This window comes from Hyla sarda, chromosome 4 (genome assembly GCF_029499605.1).
Source record: "Hyla sarda isolate aHylSar1 chromosome 4, aHylSar1.hap1, whole genome shotgun sequence".
Lineage (NCBI taxonomy): Eukaryota > Metazoa > Chordata > Amphibia > Anura > Hylidae > Hyla > Hyla sarda.
The window spans coordinates 30,889,603-30,901,744 of NC_079192.1; the positions used below are offsets into that span (position 1 = coordinate 30,889,603).

The 12,142-nt window shown below is 46.2% G+C and overlaps 1 protein-coding gene across 1 annotated transcript in view; it reads left to right on the forward strand.

Annotated features, from left to right (window-relative positions):
• Window positions 1-3,608: 3,608 nt before the first annotated feature.
• Window positions 3,609-12,142, forward strand: part of BEST2 (bestrophin 2) — a 43,420-nt gene continuing 34,886 nt past the window's right edge. Inside the window, exon 1 of the mRNA XM_056570328.1 lies at window positions 3,609-3,741. The gene's annotated coding sequence lies outside the window, so the exon portion shown is untranslated. The remainder of the gene's footprint in view (window positions 3,742-12,142) is intronic.

Here is a 12,142-nt window from a genome sequence, read left to right on the forward strand (position 1 = left end):
GGGTGATAATAGTCCTGGTAGTCCAGTGGGTGCAGGTATGTTAGTAGTCCTGGTGGCTCAGTTGGTGTAGGGCTATTAGTTCCTCTAGGGATCCAGTAGATGCCTGGATATTAGCAGTTCCAGTGGACCAGTGGGTGCAGGGATATTTGTGGTCCAGTGCATGAAGGTATATTAAGAGCCCTGGTGGTCCAGTAGATGCAGGGATATTAATAGCCCTAGTGGAGGTTCCGTGGGTGCAGGGATATTAGTAGTAGAGATGAGCGAACTTACAGTAAATTCGATTCGTCACGAACTTCTCGGCTTGGCAGTTGATGACTTATCCTGCATAAATTAGTTCAGCTTTCCGGTGCTCCCGTGGGCTGGAAAAGGTGGATACAGTCCGAGAAGACTCTTTCCTAGGACTGTATCCACCTTTTCCAGCCCACCGGAACACCGGAAAACTGAACTAATTTATGCAGGAAAAGTCATCAACTGCCGAGCCGAGAAGTTCGTGACAAATCGAATTTACTGTAAGTTCGCTCATCTCTAATTAGTAGTCCTGGAGGTCCAGCAAGTGCAGGGAAAGAAGTCGTCCTGGTGATCCAGCAGGTGCAGGGCTATTTGTTTACCTTGTGGTCCAGTGGGTGTAGGGCTGTTAATTCCCCTAGTGGTCCAGTGGGTGGAGGGATGATAATAGTCCTGGTGGTCCAGTGGGTGCAGGTAAGTTAGTAGGGCTATTAGTTCCTCTAGGGATCCAGTGGGTGCTGGGATATCAGCAGTTCTGGTGGTCCAGTGGGTGCAGGGATATTTGTAACCCCAGTGGTTGTGTGGGATATTATGTAGGGATATTAAGAGCCCTGGTGGTCCAGTAGGTGCAGGGATATTAATAGCCCCAGTGGTCCAGTGTGGGATATTTTGTAGGGATATTAAGAGCCCTGGTGGTCCAGTAGGTGCAGGGATATTTGTATCCCCAGTGGTCCAGTGTGGGATATTTTGTAGGGATATTAAGAGCCCTGGTGGTCCAGTAGGTGCAGGGATATTAATAGGCCTAGTGGAGGTTCCGTAGGTGCAGGGATATTACTAGTTCTGGAGGTTCAGCAGGTGCAGGGATATTACTAGTTCTGGAGGTTCAGCAGGTGCAGGGAAAGAAGTTGTCCTGGTGATCTAGCAGGGCTTTTAGTTTACCTTGTGGTCCAGTGGGTGCAGGTAAGTTAGTAGGGCTATTAGTTCCTCTAGGGATCCAGTGGGTGCTGGGATATCAGCAGTTCTGGTGGTCCAGTGGGTGCAGGGATATTTGTAACCCCAGTGGTTCAGTGTGGGATATTATGTAGGGATATTAAGAGCCCTGGTGGTCCAGTAGGTGCAGGGATATTAATAGCCCCAGTGGTCCAGTGTGGGATATTTTGTAGGGATATTAAGAGCCCTGGTGGTCCAGTAGGTGCAGGGATATTAATAGGCCTAGTGGAGGTTCCGTAGGTGCAGGGATATTAGTAGTTCTGGAGGTTCAGCAGGTGCAGGGAAAGAAGTTGTCCTGGTGATCTAGCAGGGCTTTTAGTTTACCTTGTGGTCCAGTGGGTGTAGGGCTGTTAGTTCCCCTAGTGGTCCAGTGGATGGAGGGATGATAATAGTCCTTGTGGTTCAGTGGGTGCAGGTATATTAGTAGTCCTTGTGGTCCTGTTGGTGTAGTGCTATTTGTTTCCCTAGAGATCCATTGGGTGCAGGGATATTATTAGCCCTGGTAGTCTAGTGAGTACAACGATATTAGTAGTCATGGTGGTCTAATGAATGTAAGAAATACGTATTACAATTGAAATCTAGAGCATAAAAATAATGGTACAAAACTTGTTTAACCCAACTCCCACCCAAAACAGATCAATCAAATAGCCTCCTCTGATGTCTGCAGTGACAGCGCCCCCTTCTGTCTGTCCCCCATGTTTAGCCCAGACATTATGGGGGAGATTTATCAAAACCTGTCCAGAGTAAAAGTTGCTGAGTTGCCCATAGCAACCAATCAGATCACTTTCATTTTGCAGAGGCCTTTTCAAAAATGAAAGTAGCGATCTGATTGGTTGCTATGGGCAACTGGGCAACTTTTCCTCCGGACAGGTTTTGATAAATCTCCCCCATTTGTGTACAGATCCCTGCAGCATTACAATTATTGCGGAAATTATGTTATCAGGGGATTATATTCTCAGGACGCAGCGTGTCAGCGCGCTCGCTCCCCCGCCCTTCTGTGTTATGATTTTTCTGCTTAATTTGAGTTAAACAAAGCACCAGGGGGGACGCAAGGGGACAGAAAGTTCTAGGCAGAGTTCAGGAGCCGTCTGAGCCCCTTACATAACCCAGCGCCAACCTGTGCTGCAAATTGTGTCCTGTTCCTGCGGCCTCATACCAGTGTATCACACACAGATCCTGCAGATGGTATCACAATAGGCTTAGATACATCCAGGTATCACACATGAAAGGCATAAGTATCCTATGGGAATTGACCCCTCTATTCTGGCACTAATGGGATCTGGATTATGGGTTTATCACATAATCAAGACCCCAGCTGTTGTAAAACTACAACTCCCAGCATGCCTATCCCATCCTACATTGTATAGAGTGTTAGCTCCGCAGGACAGGACCTTAGACAGATGGACACTAGAGCATCAGCTCTGTAGGACAGTGCCCACCCCCCTCCACCATATACATCACAAAGGGTTCAGCCATTGCCCTCCTCCATGACAGATGTGGTTACCACATACAGGACAGATGTGTTATACCAGTGGTCTTCAACCTGCGGACCTCCAGATGTTGCAAAACTACAATTCCCAGTATGCCCGGACAGCCAACGGCTGTCCGGGCATGCTGGGAGTTGTAGTTTTGCAACATCTGGAGGTCCGCAGGTTGAAGACCACTGTGTTATACAAAGAACTAGACGACTGGGAGGAGTCCTGTTCTGTACAGCTGACAATCGTGTGACTCCAGCTGTTGCAAAACTACAACTCCCAGCATGCCCGGACAGCCAAACTGTCCGAGCATGCTGTGAATTGTAGTTTTGCAACAGCTGGAGGCACATTGGTTGGGAAACACTGATCTAACAAAGTATACCAATTTTTTTTCAAAAATAGTGGATTTTAGTATAGTTTATTTTTTTTTTTTTTATTATGTCATTTGATTCTTTCATGTGACTCTAAGGTGTATTTTCAGGCTTATTTCATTGTAAAAAAAAAATAAAATAAAATAAATGCATCCGTAAAATTGCATAAATTTTAAATGCGCATTTTAACATGTGCTCTGTGTAATTCTGTGGGAAAGCGGTTGTCTGTGCACATAATGGTGTGTGCAGAGGAAAAGTTGCCCATTGCAACCAATCAGATCGCTTCTTTCATTTTTAACATGGCCTTTGCAAAATAAAATAAGCGATCTGATTGGTTGCTATGGGCAACTTTTCCTCTATACAAGGTTTTGTTAAATCTCCCCCAATATAGAAAAAAATTAATGGACAGCGTTGTTGCCCCCCTTCACTGCAGTACCAGATATGGCCACATGTGGATGAATGTCGCTGTTTCTGTGAATACCACTTCCTGCTGGGAGATCCTAGGCGATCACCCATTGATCGTCATTATTAAATGATTATTTCAGATCGTTAACACACATTGTCGCTGTGTACATCCGACATTAGGCCCTGTTCATCTTCCTGGCTGGCGCTATTCTATGCAAATAACATAGAGACCAGACTGATCAGTGTTTACAGATCATGGCTTCCATCATCACGAGGTAAAGAGTAATTGACGTTCATTGTGTACACATAATAGGGTGTGGATCCAGTGTATACTGGAGAATGGTCACACAGGGACGTGGAGTATAACGCGAGTTACTTAAACAATCCATTTCAGCTCACACAGCTGAGGGTTTGATACAGTGGATCAGTCTGTCCAGTGCTGAATACAGCAGCAGCACAATTCTCTTGCCTGTCCTGGTCTCCAAACATTGGATCAAATCTACCTGCTTTAATCTCTGGGTATAAATAAGACTATCTCCATTCCCTGACAGCAAGCAGATATCTTGAAATCGATAATTGAAACATAAAGTTTTAATTATCCCCCCCCCTTTACAGTTCACATAATCTAAATAAAAACTGAACTACGTTACTTATCTTGTATTTTTGATAAGTTACGGCCTGTCTTCAAATCCAGAGCTGTATTCACAATCCTGCATACTTCAGAGCTGAAATCTCCCATTTATTTTATTAATATAGTGCTGACATATTCCGCAGCTCTGTGCCAGAAATTGGAGTACCCAGAGGAAACCAGGCAAACACGGTGAGAACATACAAACTCCATACAGGAGAAACGGGGTGCTCCAGGGCAGAGGAGTCCAAGTGTTTTCTGTAGTCGGCCACTTAATTTTCCCCAACTGCTCCCCCTTACATTACACAACAACATACCCACCAATAGCACCCAAATCCCCAGAGCACATACCATCACCAATAGTATCCAACCACGCCCCAAGCACACCAACACTATAGGACAACCCCCCAACACACTTCAGCATCACCACCAATAGCACCCAAATCCCCAGAGCACATACCATCACCAATAGTATCCAACCACGCCCCAAGCACACCAACACTATAGGACAACCCCCCAACACACTTCAGCATCACCACCAATAGCACCCAAATCCCCAGAGCACATACCATCACCAATAGTATCCAACCACGCCCCAAGCACACCAACACTATAGGACAACCCCCCAACACACTTCAGCATCACCACCAATAGCACCCAAATCCCCAGAGCACATACCATCACCAATAGTATCCAACCACGCCCCAAGCACACCAACACTATAGGACAACCCCCCAACACACTTCAGCATCACCACCAATAGCACCCAAATCCCCAGAGCATACACCATCACCAATAGTATCCAACAACCCCTCAAGCACCCAAACACTATAAGACAACCCCCCAACACACTTCAGCATCACCACCAATAACACCCAAATCCCCAGAGCACATACCATCACCAATAGTATCCAACCATGCCCCAAGCACACCAACACTATAGGACAACCCACCAATAGCACCCAAATCCCCAGAGCACACACCATCACCAATAGTATCCAACAACCCCTCAAGCACCCAAATACTATAAGACAACCCCCCAACACACTTCAACATCCCACCAATAGTACCTAAATCCCCAGAGCACATACCATCACTAATAGTATCCAACCACGCCCCAAACACACCAACACTATAAGACAACCCCCCAACACACTTCAACATCCCACCAATAGCACCCAAATCCCCAGAGCACATACCATCACTAATAGTATCCAACCACCCTCCATGCACGCCAACACTATGGGATAGTGGTCTTCAACCTGCGGACCTCCAGATGTTGCAAAACTACAATTCCCAGAATGGCCGCTGGCTGTCCAGGCATGCTGGGAGTTGTAGTTTTGCAACATCTGGAGGTCCGCAGGTTGAAGACCACTGCTATAGGATATACCCCTAACACACTTCAGCATCCCCACCATTAGCACCCAAATCCCCAGAGCACACACCATCACCAATAGTATCCAACAACCCCTCAAGCACCCAAACACTATAAGACAACCCCCCAACACACTTCAACATCCCACCAATAGTACCCAAATCCCCAGAGCACATACCATCACTAATAGTATCCAACCACGCCCCAAACACACCAACACTATAGGACAACCCCCCAACACACTTCAACATCCCACCAATAGCACCCAAATCCCCAGAGCACATACCATCACTAATAGTATCCAACCACGCCCCAAACACACCAACACTAGAAGACAACCCCCCAACACACTTCAACATCACCACCAATAGCACCCAAATCCCCAGAGCACACACCATCACCAATAGTATCCAAATCCCCAGAGCACACATCAACATCACCACCAATAGCACCCAAATCCCCAGAGCACACATCAACATCACCACCAATAGTATCCAAATCCCCAGAGCATACACCAACATCACCACCAATAGCACCCAAATCCCCAGAGCACACACCAACATCACCAATAGCACCCAAATCCCCAGAGCATACACTAACATCACCACCAATAGCACCCAAATCCCCAGAGCACATACCATCACCAATAGTATCCAACCACGCCCCAAACACACCAACACTATAGGACAACCCGCCAACACACTTCAACATCACCACCAATAGCACCCAAATCCCCAGAGCATACACCAACATCCCCACCAATAGCACCCAAATCCCCAGAGCACACACCATCACCACCAATAGTATCCAAGCACCCAAACACTATAAGACAACCCCCCCAACACACTTCAACATCCCCACCAATAGCACCCAAATCCCCAGAGCACACACCAACATCCCCACCAATAGTATCCAAGCACCCAAACACTATAAGACAACCCCCCAACACACTTCAACATCACCACCAATAGCACCCAAATCCCCAGAGCATACAGCAACACCACCAATAGCACCCAAATCCCCAGAGCACACACACCAACATCCCCACCAATAGTATCCAACCACCCCCCAAGCACACCAACACTATAGAATATACCCCCAACACACTTCAACATGACCCCAACAGCACCCAAATCCCCAGAGCATACACCAACATCACCAATAGTATCCAACCACCCCCAAAGCACACCAACACTGTAGGATATACCCCCCAACACACTTCAACATCACCACTAATAACACCCAAATCCCCAGAGCATACACCATCACCACCAATAGCACCCAAAACCCCAGAGCATACACCATGACCACCAATAGCATCCGGAGCACACCACACCACCACTACCATATGACCACCTGCCAACACACACCAACATCACCACCAATACCAACCAACTCCTCCCCCCAACCCCATCCGGAGCACACCACACCACCACTACCATAAGACCACCTGCCAACACACACCAACATCACCACCAATACCAACCAACTGCTCCCCCCAACCCCATCCGGAGCACACCACACCACCACTACCATAAGACCACCTGCCAACACACACCAACATCACCACCAATACCAACCAACTCCTCCCCCCAACCCCATCCGGAGCACACCACCATAACACAGGGGGGCTTGTGGTGGTGGTGTGTGCTCAGGAAGATGTGGGTTGGGTCTGTGCTATTGGAGGCCCCAAGTACACCCATCATCATCATCACCACCACCACCACCATAAGATCACCCCCCGACCACACACACACACACCAACATCACCACCAATGGCGCTCAACCTCCCCATACACACCACACAACCACAGCAGAACTGTTATTTGCAGGTGGGCCCATGCAGAAAGTCCCTCAGGACTTGCACACAAGCGGCAAGTCCTGGGATGGCGACTGGTGCCCCCCTGTTTGACAGGGAACGTGTGTCCTGGGTGCAGTTACTATTTGAGATCTCTGCTGGGCCACACCTACATGTTTGGCGGGCTGCAAGATGGACACCCTGGCTCTAGAGAGGTGTATCCTTGGAGTATAGATCGATCACATATAAAAGCCTTAGAACATCAACTCAGGAGACAGTATCAAACCTGACAAGTTAGATACACCAGCTCAGCAGACAGTATCATACCTGACAAGTTAGATACACCAGCTCAGCAGACAGTATCAAACCTGACAAGTTAGATACACCAGCTCAGCAGACAGTATCAAACCTGACAAGTTAGATACACCAGCTCAGCAGACAGTATCAAACCTCACAAGTTAGATACACCAGCTCAGCAGACAGTATCAAACCTGACAAGTTAGATACACCAGCTCAGCAGACAGTATCATACCTCACAAGTTAGATGCACCAGCTCAGGAGACAGTATACCTGACAAGTTAGATACACCAGCTCAGCAGACAGTATCATACCTTACAAGTTAGATACACCAGCTCAGCAGACAGTATCAAACCTGACAAGTTAGATACACCAGCTCAGCAGACAGTATCATACCTTACAAGTTAGATACACCAGCTCAGGAGACAGTATACCTGACAAGTTAGATACACCAGCTCAGCAGACAGTATCATACCTTACAAGTTAGATACACCAGCTCAGGAGACAGTATACCTGACAAGTTAGATACACCAGCTCAGCAGACAGTATCATACCTGACAAGTTAGATACACCAGCTCAGGAGACAGTATCATACCTGACAAGTTAGATACACCAGCTCAGGAGACAGTATCATACCTGACAAGTTAGATACACCAACTCAGCAGACAGTATCATACCTCACAAGTTAGATACACCAGCTCAGCAGGCAGTATCATACCTCACAAGTTAGATACACCAGCTCAGCAGACAGTATCAAACCTGACAAGTTAGATACACCAGCTCAGCAGACAGTATCATACCTTACAAGTTAGATACACCAGCTCAGGAGACAGTATACCTGACAAGTTAGATACACCAGCTCAGCAGACAGTATCATACCTTACAAGTTAGATATACCAGCTCAGGAGACAGTATACCTGACAAGTTAGATACACCAGCTCAGCAGACAGTATCATACCTGACAAGTTAGATACACCAGCTCAGGAGACAGTATCATACCTGACAAGTTAGATACACCAGCTCAGGAGACAGTATCATACCTGACAAGTTAGATACACCAACTCAGCAGACAGTATCATACCTCACAAGTTAGATACACCAGCTCAGCAGGCAGTATCATACCTCACAAGTTAGATACACCAGCTCAGCAGACAGTATCATAAATGACAAGTTGGATACACCAGCTCAGCAGGCAGTATCATACCTGACAAGTTAGATACACCAGCTCATTAGGCAGTATACCTGACAAATTAGATACACCAGCTCAGAAGGCAATATCATACATGACAAGTTAGATACACCAGCTCAGGAGACAGTATCATACCTGACAAGTTAGATACACCAGCTCAGTAGACAGTATCATACCTGACAAGTTAGATACACCAGCTCAGCAGACAGTATCATACCTGACAAGTTAGATACACCAGCTCAGCAGGCAGTATCATACCTCACAAGTTAGATACACCAGCTCAGCAGACAGTATCATACCTGACAAGTTAGATACACCAGCTCAGCAGACAGTATCATAAATGACAAGTTGGATACACCAGCTCAGCAGGCAGTATCATACCTGACAAGTTAGATACACCAGCTCATTAGGCAGTATACCTGACAAATTAGATACACCAGCTCAGAAGGCAATATCATACATGACAAGTTAGATACACCAGCTCAGGAGACAGTATCATACCTGACAAGTTAGATACACCAGCTCAGTAGACAGTATCATACCTGACAAGTTAGATACACCAGCTCAGCAGACAGTATCATACCTGACAAGTTAGATACACCAGCTCAGCAGGCAGTATCATACCTGACAAGTTAGATACACCAGCTCAGCAGACAGTATCATACCTGACAAGTTAGATACACCAGCTCAGCAGACAGTATCATACCTGACAAGTTAGATACACCAGCTCAGCAGACAGTATCATACCTCACAAGTTAGATACACCAGCTCAGGAGACATTATACATGACAAGTTAGATACACCAGCTCAGGAGACAGTATACCTGACAAGTTAGATACATCAGCTCAGGAGACAGTATACATGACAAGTTAGATACACCAGCTCAGGAGACAGTATCATACCTTACAAGTTAGATACACCAGCTCAGGAGACAGTATACCTGACAAGTTAGATACACCAGCTCAGCAGGCAGTATCATACCTGACAAGTTAGATACACCAGCTCATTAGGCAGTATACCTGACAAATTAGATACACCAGCTCAGAAGGCAATATCATACATGACAAGTTAGATACACCAGCTCAGGAGACAGTATCATACCTGACAAGTTAGATACACCAGCTCAGTAGACAGTATCATACCTGACAAGTTAGATACACCAGCTCAGCAGACAGTATCATACCTGACAAGTTAGATACACCAGCTCAGCAGGCAGTATCATACCTCACAAGTTAGATACACCAGCTCAGCAGACAGTATCATACCTGACAAGTTAGATACACCAGCTCAGCAGACAGTATCATAAATGACAAGTTGGATACACCAGCTCAGCAGGCAGTATCATACCTGACAAGTTAGATACACCAGCTCATTAGGCAGTATACCTGACAAATTAGATACACCAGCTCAGAAGGCAATATCATACATGACAAGTTAGATACACCAGCTCAGGAGACAGTATCATACCTGACAAGTTAGATACACCAGCTCAGTAGACAGTATCATACCTGACAAGTTAGATACATCAGCTCAGCAGACAGTATCATACCTGACAAGTTAGATACACCAGCTCAGCAGGCAGTATCATACCTGACAAGTTAGATACACCAGCTCAGCAGACAGTATCATACCTGACAAGTTAGATACACCAGCTCAGCAGACAGTATCATACCTGACAAGTTAGATACACCAGCTCAGCAGACAGTATCATACCTCACAAGTTAGATACACCAGCTCAGGAGACATTATACATGACAAGTTAGATACACCAGCTCAGGAGACAGTATACCTGACAAGTTAGATACATCAGCTCAGGAGACAGTATACATGACAAGTTAGATACACCAGCTCAGGAGACAGTATCATACCTTACAAGTTAGATACACCAGCTCAGGAGACAGTATACCTGACAAGTTAGATACACCAGCTCAGCAGACAGTATCATACCTCACAAGTTAGATACACCAGCTCAGGAGACAGTATCATACCTGACAAGTTAGATACACCAGCTCAGGAGACAGTATCATACCTGACAAGTTAGATACACCAACTCAGCAGACAGTATCATACCTCACAAGTTAGATACACCAGCTCAGCAGGCAGTATCATACCTCACAAGTTAGATACACCAGCTCAGCAGACAGTATCATAAATGACAAGTTGGATACACCAGCTCAGCAGGCAGTATCATACCTGACAAGTTAGATACACCAGCTCATTAGGCAGTATACCTGACAAATTAGATACACCAGCTCAGAAGGCAATATCATACATGACAAGTTAGATACACCAGCTCAGGAGACAGTATACCTGACAAGTTAGATACACCAGCTCAGGAGACAGTATCATACCTGACAAGTTAGATACACCAGCTCAGTAGACAGTATCATACCTGACAAGTTAGATACACCAGCTCAGCAGACAGTATCATACCTGACAAGTTAGATACACCAGCTCAGCAGGCAGTATCATACCTGACAAGTTAGATACACCAGCTCAGCAGACAGTATCATACCTGACAAGTTAGATACACCAGCTCAGCAGACAGTATCATACCTCACAAGTTAGATACACCAGCTCAGGAGACAGTATACCTGACAAGTTAGATACACCAGCTCAGGAGACAGTATACCTGACAAGTTAGATACACCAGCTCAGGAGACAGTATACATGACAAGTTAGATACACCAGCTCTGGAGACAGTATCATACCTGACAAGTTAGATACACCAGCTCAGGAGACAGTATACCTGACAAGTTAGATACACCAGCTCAGAAGGCTGTATCGTACCTGACAAGTTAGATACACCAGCTCAGGAGACAGTATCATACCTCACAAGTTAGATACACCAGCTCAGGAGACAGTATCATACCTGACAAGTTAGATACACCATCTCAGGAGACCGTATCATACATGACAAGTTAGATACACCAGCTCAGGAGACAGTATCATACCTGACAAGTTAGATACACCCGCTCAGGAGACCGTATCATACCTGACAAGTTAGATACACCAGCTCAGGAGACAGTATCATACCTGACAAGTTAGATACACCATCTCAGGAGACCGTATCATACATGACAAGTTAGATACACCAGCTCAGGAGGCAGTATCATACATGACAAGAGACCATGTCACATGGCAGAAGTGAGACAGAAGTGGCTCCATGAACAAAACATTGACATTTTGGGTCCATGACCATGAAGTTCTTCATCTCCTTAAAGAAGTACTCTGCTGCCCCAGCGTTCCCATAGACTTACCTTGGGGGGTGTGGCTGTGATGTCACACCACACCCCCTCAATGCAAATCTATGGGAGAGGGCTTGACGGCTGCCATGCCCCCTCTCATAGACTATCATTAAAGGGCAGTAACGTCACGACCCCGCCGCC